The sequence below is a fragment of the Musca autumnalis genome, unplaced genomic scaffold (assembly GCF_047663935.1).
Source record: "Musca autumnalis isolate F117 unplaced genomic scaffold, ASM4766393v1 scaffold_4, whole genome shotgun sequence".
Classification (NCBI taxonomy): domain Eukaryota; kingdom Metazoa; phylum Arthropoda; class Insecta; order Diptera; family Muscidae; genus Musca; species Musca autumnalis.
The window spans coordinates 96,172,451-96,184,562 of NW_027411977.1; the positions used below are offsets into that span (position 1 = coordinate 96,172,451).

General features: G+C 35.8%; 1 protein-coding gene across 2 annotated transcripts in view; it reads right to left on the minus strand.

Annotated features, from left to right (window-relative positions):
• The window catches only part of Myo61F (unconventional myosin 61F), a 230,223-nt gene extending 222,486 nt beyond the window's left edge, over positions 1 to 7,737 (minus strand). Inside the window, exons 1-2 of one of the 2 annotated variants that reach the window (XM_073981036.1) lie at positions 7,654 to 7,716; positions 6,909 to 7,240 (exon numbers count right to left, since the gene is read on the minus strand). The gene's annotated coding sequence lies outside the window, so the exon portion shown is untranslated. Of the gene's footprint in view, positions 1 to 6,908 lie in introns of both variants that reach the window. The other variant, XM_073981035.1, reaches the window with a different exon arrangement.
• Between the last annotated feature and the right edge of the window lie 4,375 nt (positions 7,738 to 12,112).

Below are 12,112 nucleotides of genomic sequence, written 5' to 3' on the forward strand. Positions count from 1 at the left end.
CTTATCTACTTATTCTATTGCGCTGGGTTCGAGCATATCTGGTTCTGAATATCGATTACTTTTCCTTACGTTCTGGCTCACGACGACTCTCGAACGAACTGGTTCGGTTCGGTTCTCGAACTGGTTTTCGGTCCATATTTTTATGTGGCCTCCACAGAACCCAGAAATTGGTCACGTTTGATACAGCCCCAATAAAACAGTACCTCCCGGTATTTTCAAGGATTTAATCGCGTTAACCAACGGAAAAAGATGAAATTTGGTATTTAGTCTTCCTTGTCGGTAGAATACATTAAGTTTGGTTTTAACCACATTATAGTACGGTTACATTAGAGTTGTTTTGTCGGGTTAACCTACTTCATGAGGATTTATTTGACGTATGCGCTATGGAATTGACATTTGAAACCCAAAGCCACTGGGTTAATCCGGTTAAGTGTAACCGGGGTATTATTCAACCCAAATTGGTTCAAATCAGGTTTCAATATAAGCTTTGTTCCAGAACTAAAAAGCTTTTAAAAAAGTTACACATTTTACCCGAAAACCCGTTCCCGTACACAAAAAAGTTGTAAAATGTTCACTTCTCTTTAAACAAACATGGCGTCGACAAATGTGGGCGAGTAAAATTACTCTAAAGCCACACGTTGAAACTTTCACAGCTTTTGGGAGAGAGCGGAGGTGAAGGAGCTCCTACATATTTGCTCTCTCCCAAAAGCTGTGAAAGTTTCGTATGAAAGTTTCAACGTGTGGCTTTAGAGTTAGTACATTGACATTTGTACCAGCTTTTTTTGTCGTTTTTTCCATTTTCGCGTTCCCGAACTTTTTCAAAAAACTTTTGTGTGAGAAAAATTGTTCCCTCTTCCCGTACTTTTTAATAGTAAATCTTATACTATTAAAAAGTACGGGAAGAAAGCTATTATTTATGGTGGAGGGTATAAAAAGTTCATCCAGACCGAACTTAACGCCGTTTTCACTTATTTTTGTCCGCACCGCTCGCTCGTACTCGTCTAGATGTTCATAATGATTTGTCCATAGAGCTTTAAATAGGGATTTAAATAATGGCAGTTCATAAGTGGTTTCTGTAAAAACTCATTCCTAAGCTCTTGGGAACAAAGCGTTACTCTCCAAAATATCAAGTGTACAAAGAACAGCGTCACTGCTGATTACCGGATCGATTAAACGCACTCCTCAAACTGCGTCATCCTGGATCTTCAACCTTTGGATATCCTAATCCAGTTTCAGGCGGCGAGAACTGCTTTTAGACTCCGGGAGTCAGGATGTTGGCGTGATTCACACTTTGGACACTCGAAAGTCCTAAAACTAATTGCTAGTCAACTTGAGTTAGGTGACAATGGTTGCGTAAGCGATTATATGCCTACCTCATTTAAGTTTGACTCCTTAACCAGTGTTTGAATTTGCTGACAGCACAGCACTGAAATCACAAAAAATATGCTATTGCTATGCTGTGCTGTTTTCAAAAACAAAATCGAAAACTGTTGCTGTGCTATGCTGCGAACATAAAAGTAGCACAGCACATGGTCTGTGCTGTGCTTCTGAAATCTTCACAGCACATAGCATAGCATAGTCATCCAAAATAAAAACGAAAACTGTTGCTGTGCTATGCTGCGAACATGAACGTAGCATAGCACATGGTCTATGCTGTGCTTCTGAAATCTGCGAAGCACATAGCATAGCATAGTCATCAAAATCAAAAACGAATGCTATTGCTATGCTGTGCTGCAGACATTTTATCAGCATAGTAAACAGCCGCAGTCAAGAAAACAAAAACGAAAACTGTTGCTGTACTGTGCTATGAACAAAATCAACAGCATAGCATCAAACATAACCCAGAAAAATGTTTGATGGCAAAGAAGTATGTATTTGAAATATAACAGAATTTGCTATTGAGCTGTGAAACCATGACTAATTGCACATTTCGATATTTTTAACACACTACTATTATTTTGACCGCAACTATTGCTCTGTTCCAGAACCTGCAACAGTCTACTATTTTTGAAATGTTGACACTTTTCCTTTATAAAGCAAATTTCGAGTTTCTAAATGCATGTTATTGCCACTTGTACCTTTTTTACCCTACACCACCATGTGGTAAGGGGTATTATGTCTTTGTGCATTAGTTTGTAACATGCAAAAGGAAACGAGATAGACCCATAGTTCCTTTTAAGGATATACATAGAATCACTTTCTGAGTCGATTTACGCATGTCTGTCTGTCCGTCTGACCGTCTGTCCATGTATTTTTGTAAACAAAGTACAGGTCACATTTATTGTCCGATTCGCATGAAAATTGGGGACGATTTGGCCAAAGGACGAACGCTATTTATTTTGGTAAAAATCGGTTCAGATTTGGATATAGCCCCCGTATATATCTTCGCCCGATTTAAGCATTTGGTGCACGAAACACGCTTATACATATATCCGATTTCAATGAAATTTGGAATGTGCGACGGAATTTAGTCTAGAAATAAGTGTGCCAAATTACATAGAAATCGGTTCAGATTTGGATATAGCACCCATATATATTTTCGCCCGATTTAAGGAATTTGGTACACGAAACATGCTATATATGTCCGATTTCAATTAAATTTGGAATGTGCGACGGTATTTAGTCTAGAAATAAGTGTGCCAAATTATGTAGAAATCGGTTCAAATTTGGCTATAGCCCATATATATTTTCGCCCGATTTAAGGAATTTGGTGCACGATTTCAATTAAATTTTTAATGTGCGACGGTATTTAGTCTAGAAATAACTGTGGCAAATCACATCGCTCCCATATATATCTTCGACCGATATGGGTATTTGATGCACGAAACACGCTATATATGTCCAATTTTGATGAAATTTGGACTATGTGACGGAATTCGGTCTACAAATAAATGTGAAAAATTATATCAAAATCTGTTCTGATTTGGATTTAGCTCCCATATATATTTTACATATTCACAGTGGTGTAGGGTATTATATAGTCGGCCCCGCCCGACTTTGATCCATTCCTTACTGGTTTAATATATGTACTAGAGTGGTTTTAAAAATCGATGTCGGATTTTTTTATGCGGCACCCTCCTAAAACTTTTAGTTTTGTTAAAAATTAAGATTGTCAGAGTTTGAGCTCAATCGGAGTATGTTAACACGTGCCACTGGGGCCTCAAAGTTTCCATGGGCCCTTTATATTAAAAAATTAAAATCTGACCCGATTTTCAAAAATGTTTGTGGGATTACTTGTTTAGCAACTTGTAAACTGTTTTCATGGATTGGACAATAAATGTGATCTGTAAAGTGATTTTGTGAAAATTCGCCAATACAAATTAAAATTGGTCCCCATTTTATAGGGCCAAAGGCGAATTTTCACAAAATCACTCTATAGACCACATTTATTATCCAATCGATGAAAAAAGTACCATGTATGTACCTTGTAAGCAATAAACAACACTGAACAACTCATAGGGCCATTATTATATGTTCTCTTTTATTATTGGATGCATTTGAAAACGCAAAATAAATGAATTTGAAGACATTAAAAATATAATTTTCTCATTATAAGTTAATGCCAAGAAAGTCCTCCTTGAAATTGAATGATCCCTTTTAATATTATTTTAACCGGAACGCTAAAAAATCTGATCGAAAAATCCAAACTATAACCAAAGAAGGCTTTATAATAATGGGGGTTAGTGAGTTTGCTGGGTTAACATTAATTATGCTGTGCTATGTAGAAATGTTTACAGCATAGCACAGCACAGCAATCGTTTTTCGATTTCATGACTATGCTATGTGCTATGCTACTTTTATGTTCGCAACATAGCACAGCAACAGTTTTCGTTTTTGTTTTTGAAAACAGCACAGCATAGCAATAGCATTCGTTTTTGATTTTGATGACTATGCTATGCTATGTGCTGTGAAGATTTCAGAAGCACAGCATAGACCTTGTGCTATGCTACGTTTATGTTCGCAGCATAGCACAGCAACAGTTTTCGATATTGTTTTTGAAAACAGCACAGCATAGCAATAGCACTCGTTTTTATTTTTGATGCTGTGGCTATGTGCTATGCTGCGTCACTTTCACAGCACCAGCATAGACCTTGTGCTGTGCTGTGAAAAACTTGTAGCAAATTCAAACACTGTCCTTAACTGTTATCTTCCCAAGCAGAGACGCATGGGCTCGCATGGGCTGAGTGCATGTCTCCTCTGGACGGTCTGGCAATTTGCACAGACGGGTCCAAGATGGAAGAAGGTACTGGCGCTGGCGTCTACTGCGAGAACCCACTAATTAAGAATTCATACAAGCTCAACGATAACTGTAGTGTTTTTCAGGCGGAGATTCTTGATATTAGGAAAGCAGCTGAACTGGTGAAGGGGCTTGAAGGCAGCCTTACAGGACCGGTGACAGTATATATCGATAGTCAAGCGGCCCTCAAGTCACGGACCATAAATTCAAGAGCTATTCTTGATTGCAGGAGAGCTCTGCAGGATATACACCGTATCGTAAAGCTATGTTGGGTTCCGGGTCACAGCAACATTATGGGAAACGAGGTAGCAGATGAACTGGCTCGAGGTGGCTCCAGGTCTATCGACTTATCAGTTGATGAAACCGTTCGACCACCGATGTGCCACTACGTCGGCAAACTTCGGGAGATCTTAATGAGAGAGCACATCAATGATGGCTATTGGAACGTTGTTGTAGGGTATCCAAGGCAATCTGGCCTGTGGTTTTTCGTCGAAGAACGACTTCCCTCCTCTCACTTGATAAGTTAGGGATGAAAATCGCGGTGGGGCTTATAACAGGTCACTGCAGAGTGAGATCTCTAACTTCAAAATGGGACGACAGTGGCATTGACTACTGCAGACTATGTGAAGATGCGGAGGAGATAGCGACTGTCGAACATCTGCTTTGTAGTGTCCCTTGTTGAAAACAAGGAGATACCGAACACTAGGTAGATATGAGATAGACACTCTAACCTTCCTGTCTAACATAGATCCCATCGTCCTACTCAACTTTGCCAAACATCTATCATGGCTTGGCAAAGGTCCATAAAAACCAATAGTAATCAGACTCTTTTCACTCTTCCAGATCACTTTCATCTATACATTGGCATCACTTCTACATCTCCATCCTATCTGTGCAGCACCATCAACTCAACATCTCCTACACTCACCATCATCTCACCACCTCTACCCTATCATCCTCATCTCATAAACTACACCAACACTCTAAATCTTCAGCAATAGCCCACACAAGATGAACACAATGGACCAACGATCTCCGAGTGGAGCAGTCACCTATACCACTAGATGGCTGCGCATCCTTAAACCTAACTAACCTATATATTGCGCCATGCTTGACACCTACAGTGCTTATTTATAGCTACATTTATCTCATATATGTAGAGTTTCTGGTCGGGAATTCCCGACCCGGGATTTCCCGGGAATTCTCGATTTTTTACGGACTGGATTTCCCGGGAAATTTTTTTGAAATTCCCGAGAATACGGGTATTTGTGTTTTTCTTATATAAGTCTTATATTATTTGTCTTATAGTTATTTAATGTTGAAAATATAGTGGAATAGCGATTATTCATGTCCCGATAATTCGTAAGTCCCGATAATTCGTGTAAAGTACATACATTTTGTTCCTCTCAACAATTATTGTTTTTTCTGGAACTCGAAGTCTGTGTAACCTCACATAATTCTGAACTTTTTGAAGCCATTTCCTTGTTGTTCTAGTCCATATTTTTATTAATGACATTTTTGGAGTATATTAATTCGCTAAGATATAAACTCTGTGATCGATTCGAATTGTTGTTTTCTCCAAAATTATTGTATGTAATATTAAAAACTGCATAATGTGTAAGTGACAAATCGTGTATATTAGGAATGGAAGTCAGTAATGTATGTTCACATAAGTACGTCTCTATATCTTTGGTGCCACCGTGGTGCAATTGTGAATCTTTGTACACAAAAGGTCAACCTTGTAAAAGTCCTTTATCAACGGATTTATTCTATGATCGACACACCCTGCGAACCATAAAAAGAACCCCCAATATCATAGACCTAAAAAATAGAGTCGCACAGCAATCTTTGATATGAAGAAAGCTTTTGCGAGAATCGCCGTGGGAAACAGCAATTTATATAATCTCCGCAAATTAGTCAGGAAGTATTGGCTGGCTTGAACAGCTGCCATATATGATGTATTGGTACTTTCAAGGGTTTTGGCGTATCGTCGTTAATATTGTTCCATATTGTTCCAAAGAGATAACTAATGATACAACTATACATACATATAAGGAGTATTTATTTCCTTTATGTTTGCTCTCTGTCACGTCTATGCCCCACAAACTCGATTTCTCATAGTCCCGGGAATTCCCGGGTTCCCGGGAATGAGAAATTTGTATTCCCGATTTCCCGGGAATGAAAAAAGTCGGGAATTCCCAAACTCTACATATATGTATAACATTTCCAATAGAATAGAACCACCCCAATATAAATACAATGTTCAAGTATCTTGAAGTTTGCCTTTGGTAAATTTCTCGAAATCTAAGTTAAAAAGAAAACAAAAAGTTCAAAATTACGTACATACTTATAAAAAAGGAAAGATCAAAGTTACTTTGGAGTTGTTGAATTGTGAGCATGTATGTATGTGTTTGTTGTTGTTTTCTTTTCCCAAACCGGCATAACAACTTTTTTTCTTTCGTATCAAAATAATTGGGAGTTCTTTTTTTACGTTGCGATCACCGCCATCAGCCTTCTTAGGTGTCGTTAAGTTTTGATGTAACATTTATAAAATTTCTTAACATTTTAAATTTATGAACATATGTTCACATTTACATACACAATTAGATAAAACGTTCTCAAAAAAAGAATAGTAGCTATCATACATAGATATGTATTTAGGTTATTTTACCTTTAACGATTTGAAACAGTGTTATCCAAATGCAGGCAGGCAACAAGTTTATGACCTCGCAATGAAGATGCTGGCTGGCTTGGCTGTCTATTCGTTTGTAGTTGTTGCCTTTTGGTGAAGTTATAAGGTGAAGTGAACCCCAAATTTATTAAGTTTTCTTTTCTTCTCTAAAGCGTAGTTCTTTCTTATATGTTTTGGGGTTGTCGTCTTGTAGTTTTCTTCTTCTTTTGTATATTCTAAAATGTGTGCCAACCAACCGGGTTTAATTTGGTTGTTTGTTGTTTTAGTTGTTTGATATCTTTTGGCTATTGTTTACCACATATGCTTGGTTTCTTTGGAGTTAAATTTATTTAAATTTTATTGTAGTTATTTATTTTTTTTGTTCTTAATTTAAAACATTCACTCTGACATACAATAACATAAAAAGTAGAACACCGCGATGATACGCATTTCTTGCCAATTCTTTAAGTTAGGGAAAATTATTTTTCTTCGACTTTTTACGTTTTTATTTCTTAATACTGCCAATAATTTCACTTATTATTAATCGATTTGGTTTCTTAAAAGAAACGTGATTGGAATTAAAGCCACATTAAAAATTGTAATGATTTCAAAAACAATTATATTTTTGTATCAACCAACAGTCGAAACTATTACAAACATGAATTAATTTTATTTTGAATTTGCGCTCAATTTTATTTCGTTGTTTTTTTTTTCTATCATTTATCGAATTTGTTTACTAAACTACCATTTCGTTGCGATCCTCTGATTACCGTACGCACGTTCACGTCCAAACTTCAAATTCAACTGTGGCTTGCGACCGTGCAAATGTGCTGCAAAATTAATTCAGTCATTGTTGTTTTATTAAACCGGTACAACACAGTACCACTCATTCTCTTTTTATCACTCGAAGAGAACATGTTTGTGCTCTTACTTCAATTCATAAACATAAACATTGCTGCCACATTTAATACATTTTGAAAATGTTACGACCAATCGCCCAAATCCCAAAAAAAGTAGTAAATTTAAAAGCCCTGTTCCACAGTTTATACAGTTGGCCATTCAGAGTTCTGTTAACAACATTTGACAACAAACATAATAGATTGTTCATTATTGTGATTTGATTTCCTTTGTATTTTATGTATTTGACAGCAAACTAAATAGTCAGGGCTAACTAGTTTGGGCTGAATGGCCAACTGTATAAACTGTGCCCTGTTCCTTTACGTGCAAGAATCTTCAAGTTTTGCCACTTTTTACTCGAAAAGCGTTCCTTAACACCATACAATTCATACGTGAGCAGTTTACAACTTTTGCTACTTTTGCCGGTTTTACTATTTTCGAAAGTAAAGGAACAGACCAAAATACTCCACCATAATACGGAGGGAACATGAAGGTTGTCATCACGGCTGCCAGATTGGACGATTTATCGTCATTTTGACGATTTTTTGGTCAAAAATTGATAAATGACGATTTTTACCCAAAAATGAAGATTTTTGGATATTTTGCTAATACAGTCATTTTTATGAATTGCAAAATATGAATTTGTAAGAACTGATCAAATATTCGTAGTTGATTTTAGAAATTAATTGTAAAACAATAATCACATACATATGTTTGGGTGTATATACAAAGGAATTTTTAACAAGAACCAAACTGAATTCAATGGAAGCAAGCAATATATATATAATTGCACTGCTCCAAAATCTGCAAAAATCTCCCCTTTTTGGCAAATTTATAAAGGAACAAAAAGTCAAAATTTCAACAATAGTAGATTCTGTTCTGGGCAATTAACTGCGTTAACTTTTACATTGAGCTCCGTGCAGAAATTTTAAAAGTTTAATAGATTTGATTTTTAAATCAGTTTTATTGATTTGTGGACATCCTTAACGAATTTTCACATTTTGAAAAGTAAAAATTGGATTCCGAATTTCGTGAACTAAGGCTATTGGATTCTGAGGAAATGTTTGAAAATAACGAAAAGGAATTATTTCGCATTTGTAATATTTGATTTGAAACGTGTTGATGGTTCATATATTTTTCCAATAAGACCAAAAAATTTAAAGAAGATAATGGTAGGTATTACCACATTCGTCACCAAATGATAAACGTGATTTCAGCCAAGTAAAGCTGTAAACAGATACAACGTTTGATTAAAGTTTTGCGTTGGGCGTCGAGAAAAAAACAACAACAACAGGGCGACGACGATACCAAAGTCCAGCGTTTATCTGTTTGTCGGCATATATTTCAAATGAATTTGAATTTTTCGGCATCATGCCCAACAATGTAAAAACGGCCAAAACGACACAAAACTTTAATCAAACGTTGTATCTGTTTTCAGCTTAAATCTTCACAAAACGAAATGTGTTTCGAAATTCAATGTTGGGTATACTTAACAAAACAAATTGTTTGACAGATTGATTAAACACAATTAGTCTGTTCCAGAACTGCAAGAATCTACTAATTGTTACTATTTTTTCCGATAACATAAAGGAAAAACTGTTATCGTAGTAAAAAGTAGTAGATTCTTGCAGGTTCTGGAACAGAGCATATGTTAACTCAAATATTTTTTTACAAATTTGAAGTAAAAACATGTTTACTAACTTGAATAACCAATTTATGTTTATTTTAATTAATAGGTATATAATTTAAAAAAATTAAGTTTCAGTGTTTTATTTAGAAATGCACTTAAAACTAGGAAATAATTTGTCGCTTAGCCTCAATAAATATATTCTTTCTCATGATGGAATCTCTCAAATAAAACGCTGGCATTTAAATTATAAATGGTGGCAAAATTAAACGGCAAGCAAGATGACTGTCGAGGGCAGTCGAAATATTGGAAACAATAAAAATTAGAGAACAAACAATAAAATAAACATTGTTTTGAAGCATTGTGGCGTTTTTTTATTGGGATAGCGTTTGCAATTTTGTTTTTTCAAAATAGTCTGGCTTAATCCCATTGTTGTTGTTTTAATATTTTAAAACAACTATTTTATTAGTGGAAAAGATTTGGCATTGTTCGCCAAGGGGTAAGGCAGGGAATACTATAGTTTCGATCCACGCCACTGGATCTCATCAGTTCCCTTGTTTCTTGTTTGTGGATATTCTCCACCGAAGTTATTTTTCAATAACTTCTTCAACAAGAAACTTTTTATACCCAAACATCAATCGTCAGCTCGAAGTATAAAGGTAAGCGAAGAAAAAAGTTCAATGAGAAGTTTTTCCTTGGCAACCTCATACAACTCCGACGAAAGTGTCTGCGAAAACAATTCAAACCTCTTCCACTTGTATGTGTCGTCGAATTTAGACGAATGCACACACCAAAATTTGGTTGGTCTGCTTTACAGCAAAAACAACACACGTCGTGCCAGTGTCTTCAATTTGAAGCATTGTGGCGTTTTTTTATTGGGATAGCGTTTGCAATTTTGTTTTTTCAAAATAGTCTGGCTTAATCCCATTGTTGTTGTTTTAATATTTTAAAACAACTATTTTATTAGTGGAAAAGATTTGGCATTGTTCGCCAAGGGGTAAGGCAGGGAATACTATAGTTTCGATCCACGCCACTGGATCTCATCAGTTCCCTTGTTTCTTGTTTGTGGATATTCTCCACCGAAGTTATTTTTCAATAACTTCTTCAACAAGAAACTTTTTATACCCAAACATCAATCGTCAGCTCGAAGTATAAAGGTAAGCGAAGAAAAAAGTTCAATGAGAAGTTTTTCCTTGGCAACCTCATACAACTCCGACGAAAGTGTCTGCGAAAACAATTCAAACCTCTTCCACTTGTATGTGTCGTCGAATTTAGACGAATGCACACACCAAAATTTGGTTGGTCTGCTTTACAGCAAAAACAACACACGTCGTGCCAGTGTCTTCAATTTGAAGCATTGTGGCGTTTTTTTATTGGGACAGCGTTTGCAATTTTGTTTTTTCAAAATAGTCTGGCTTAATCCCATTGTTGTTGTTTTAATATTTTAAACATTGTTAAACATTGTTTTATTCGAACGACCTTAAGCCAAACTAACCCTCAACATTAGATAAAAAACTTTAAAATGCCTGAAATCGTGTAGTACCGTTATATAAAGGCTATACCAAAACCTGAACGTATGTCCATAATTTTTGGTGGGGAAGTTTCTGTATCATTGGGGACTCCAAATGCGAAGTTACATCAAATTCTGGCTAAAAATTAAGACCAAATCTTTAAAACACTTGAAATCAGGTGGTACCACTATATGGGGACTATATCAAAACCTGGACCTATGTCAACAATTTTTCGTGGAGAAGTTTCCGTACCATTGGGGACTCCAAATGTTAAGTTACAGCCAATTCGGCCCTAAAATGAAGATAAAATCCTCATAATACTTGAAATCGGGTGCTACCGCTATAAGGGGACTATACCAAAACCTGGTGGGGAAATGTCTATATAATTGGAAATGCCAAATGACAGCTAATTCGTGCAAAAATGAAGATAAAATCCTCAAAATACCTGAAATCGGGTTGTACCGCTATATGGGGGCTGTAGGAAAAATTGGGCCCATATTCGTGTATTGTCATCCAAATCTGAAAAGTGTGCAAAGTTTCAGTTCGATTGGTCAACTGCAACTGTGTCAAAATTGAGTTACCAGATTTGAAATGCAATTTATATAAAACACCGTCAAAACACTGTAAAAATGGACCAATATTGGTTTTGATTTCATATTCATGTATTGTCATCCAAATCTGAAAAGTGTGCAAAGTTTTAGTCCGATTGGTCAACTGCAACTGTGTTAAAAATGAGTTACCAGATTTGAAATGCAAATTAGATAAAAAAATCTGTAAAACAGTGTAAAAATGGACCAATATTGTTTTTGTTTTCATATTCGTGTATTGTCATCCATATCTGAAAAGTGTGCAAAGTTTTAGTTCGCTTGGTCAATTACAACTGTGTTAAAAATGAGTTACCAGATTTGAAAAGCATGTAAAATTGAACACTATAAGAATGGACCAATATCGGTTTTGATTTCATATTAATGTATTGTCATCCAAATTTGAAATGTATGCAAATTTTAAGTTCGATTGGTCAACTGCAACTGTTTGCAAAATTAGTTACCAGATTTGAAAAGCAAATTAGATAAAACAGTGTAAAAATGGACCAATATTGGTATTGATTTCATATTCGTGTATTGTCATCCAAATCTGAAAAGTGTGTAAAGTTTTAGTTCGATTGGTCA